The sequence below is a fragment of the Uloborus diversus genome, chromosome 9 (genome assembly GCF_026930045.1).
Source record: "Uloborus diversus isolate 005 chromosome 9, Udiv.v.3.1, whole genome shotgun sequence".
Lineage (NCBI taxonomy): Eukaryota > Metazoa > Arthropoda > Arachnida > Araneae > Uloboridae > Uloborus > Uloborus diversus.
Genome location: NC_072739.1, coordinates 113,004,056 through 113,008,073, shown reverse-complemented (window position 1 = coordinate 113,008,073; position 4,018 = coordinate 113,004,056).

The window sequence follows — 4,018 nt, the reverse complement described above, 5'->3', positions numbered from 1 at the left end:
TTAGTGGGTTGTATGAACATTACAAGAAAGTATTTACAGGTTACGTTACTAAGATAATTTTAGATGAAAAATAATGGAATAAACGCCAAATTTAGCCCGATTACAACAAATTAACCAGAAAAATAATTGCTATTTACAGAATTTGTAACATTGCCCCCTTCCTAAGGACTGCACGTCCCGGGAGGTACAATCCCCAGAAAGGATGCCAAACTTATATAACAAGGTTACAAATACACACATTAAATAATAACTAATCAAACACAGGAAAAAAAAATAATAACAAGAAATATTACCAAACATTAAAAGCAAAAAACTATCTGCTACTTTTATGTTATCAACCATGGTTGTTTACGTAAATACTCATGAGCTATGGCCATAATATGGTGCTAACCGATCATAATGTACAACACTAGGTTTTGTATTAGGTGATTTTTGGATCCTCGCTACGAAGTTATTCAGTCGGTGAGGACTTTACAGGGTCTATCCCAATGTGATTGTAATTTGGGTGAATGACCTTTCCTTCGGATGGGATTCGATAACCAAACCTTGTCACCTTCGTGGAATTCAGGTCCAGTGGATCTTGTGTCGTATCGGGTCTTCATCTTCTCCGCCGCGATGTTGATTCGCTCTCGAGCGAAGTTATGAACGTCTTCCAACCGGGCCTGGAGATCCTGGATGTACTTACTCCTCAGGCGATGTAGACGCATCCGGAGGACAACCGAAGACGAGATCACAAGGTAGCCGAAGCTCTCGTCCGAAAAGCATTTGAGATGGGGCATATCCGGTAGTCTCGTGGACAGCACTGCGGTAGGCCAGCAGGAACAAATGTAGCTTCTTGCCCCAAACCTGTTGATTTCTGGAGACCATAGGCGGAAGATTATTCAGGATTGTGCGGTTAAACCTCTCCACCATGTCCCTCCTCCTAGGTGGTGGCGTCAAATACTCCAGAATCGACTTTGGTTATACTCGACTCCCTCGACTTTACACAATGCTATTTAGGCATCCAGCACACAACATCTATCATCCTTTCTCTGGCATTAATTTGAATCGTCTTGAATTTAATTACGTCTTGAATTCAAATTATGTTTTTCGCAGTTAAGATTGCGGCACGAGCAATTAGTAGACACAAGAAATCCAACGAGTATTGCCCTACTGCAAATCGTTATTGCGAAAAACATAATTTGAATACAATGTGTCAAAATTTCAGATAATGCCTGAAGCTGTATGATGCTTTGAGCTGGATGCTAAATTGTTTTTTTTTTTTTAATAAAAAGGAGTTTTTTAAGTTTTCGTCACGTATGTCATTTGAAAGATAATTCACAGCAGAGATCAGCCATAAATGCATTTGTGCTGAAAAATGCCATTGATAATTGACCAAGCTATAAAGAGCACAAATTTGCAAAACGTTCCATACACGTGTTTCTGGTTTAAAATGTAAAAAGGAATCATTTTTAAAATTCAAAAAGATGAAAGTTTGTGGAAGCAAGCGTAAAGGCATTCCGAAAAGCCCAGAGTTAAAAGAAAATCTTGAATAGTCAAAGAACAAGATTAGCAAGTAATCAATGAGGGTAAAAGAAGCTTAATGACTAGACTAATGGGGAGATTACTCTCAAGCATTGTTTGCTATTCTTGTAGTCTGTCTGTTTGAGACTGTTTTTTGTTCTGGGCTTTTATAGAATGTCTCTACATCCACAAGCATTCACACTAATACAAAAATGTGCGTGCAATATTTCATTTATTGTTCTTGCACAAGAATTCACTACACAGGATGAAAAGTTACATTAAAACACAAAATATTCCACGAATTAAACATATCAAGCGAATGAAAGCGATTAAAAGTTTCATTCACTTGTTCACAAATCAGAGATATTATTATGATCATATAATGCACGCTTTGAAAACCAGGAGTTCTCCTCAACAAATTAATCAAGTTTATTGAGCAATCACGATTGCTTATTGTTCTCAATTGACTGTTTTGATGTCCTTTGATTTTATTTTTCCACCGCCACCCTCTGCAGCATCACCGTCGACCGGGTCCTCACGATGCTGCTCCTATAGCGAAAGCCGTCTCCAGGTTGCGTCCATGTCCTACACACACGCGCATACATACACAACTACACACACACGCACGCACACACACATATACACACATACACCTACGCACACATACACAAACACATATGCCTACACACTCATACACATACCCCCCACACACATTCATATACACAACTACTCACACACTTATGCCAGCACACAGACACAAACACACACGCCTACACACACATACACATACCCCCTACACACAACACACATACTCCTCACACACAAACACACACGCTTACATACACACACTCGTGATTGCGAAAAGCATAATTTGAATTCAAGATGTCCAAATTCAAATTAGTTTTTTTTTTTTTTTCATGTTCTTTATTCTGAATAAAAATTTAGCATCATGGAAAATGGAGGGAGGAGGGAGGGGAAACTAGAAATTTTAAAATATTATAGTTGAATGCTTTGATACTTTTAACATTAAGAACGCAAAATATTATAAATGGTAAAGTTCAAAACAGCACGCATTTCTTCCCTACTGTCTTCTATTTCATCTATAGTAAGTTTAAATTTATTTTAAAGGGTTTGATAGCTATTATGATCTCCTCTGTTGCAGTGTACTTAACGCCCTCGGAACGAATTTTACTTGCGTAAAAAATGTCAAGGAGTATTTTCACGCCTTGTAAAAAATTCTTGGCTATTATTTCTGTTTACAATAATCGGTCATTAACGCAGAACAAGTCATAAAATACTGAAAGTTCCATCAAAATATAAAATAGTCCGCCAGCTATGCTAAACATCAGTAAAAAATACATTGAAATTAGAAATAATCTAACGACTAAATGTATCAAGGTATTAAAAACATTAAAAAGTTATATTAAAATGTAAAGTTAAAGCATGAGAAGCAAATATGGCTTTAACATTTACGATATTTTTCTCTTTTCGCCAAGGCAGAAAGAAAACAAGTCGCCAAGCGTCAAAGTACCTCGATTATACACACCAAAAATATCATGCGTTACTCAAAATTTCAATGTTACTTTTATTTTAAACTAGTGGTACCCACACGGCTTTGCCCGTAATAGAAAATTAAAAGGTCTTTTGGTTCGCCTGTATATTTAGGGGAGATGCGGGCAAGATGGGATATCTAACGTTTAAAGGGCAATAAAACTGAAACCATTGCATTTAAACAATCATATTTATTTCAAAATCTTCCTTTGGTAATCAGTTTTTAATTTTTTTATAATTTTAGGAACAATCATAGCGTAGTTATTATTCTAGAGATATAAAAGTAAAAAAAGCCCCACCACCCCGTCTTACCCTCTGGTTCGGGTAAGATGGGGTACCCCTAGGGGCAAGATGGGGTACAGCATTTCACCTACTTTTCCTGACAGAATTCGCAGGAGAATGTTGCTTCATCGTCCTCATCATCCACTCCAGCACAAGAGTAATGTGCCCACGTACCACAGAGAGAACATTTGATCCAGCCTTCATTGGAATCTAAATAAAGACCGCTGCAGTACAAACAAGGGGTATTTTCAATATCTGCATCACTATTGTTATCCGATGATTTGCGATTATCTATCGTTTTTTTCTTTTTTATGACTCCTCTTTTATTGGGTCTTCCTTTTTTATCCTTCGTTTTCGTCTTCTCCAATTTTAATTGTCTAATTTCTTTTCGTTTTAGTTTATTCTCTTCCGTGACCTGCTTTCTTTTAATCGTTTCTTCCAGTTCTTTTTTATACGGTGACTCAGTAATAATGGCTGTTCTTCCTCGTTTACGAGTCACGCGTGAAGATCTACGACTTGCTGGAAGGGGTAATATTTGCTGTGGACTAACAACAGAAAATGTTGACTGTTGTGGAGTAGTTGGTCTTCTGTCTATTTCTGTATCATCAACCCACGTGGAACATCCAGGTTGAGGACTCGACGAGGTAGCAGAAGTGTTTGAGTGAGCGGAATATCAGTCACC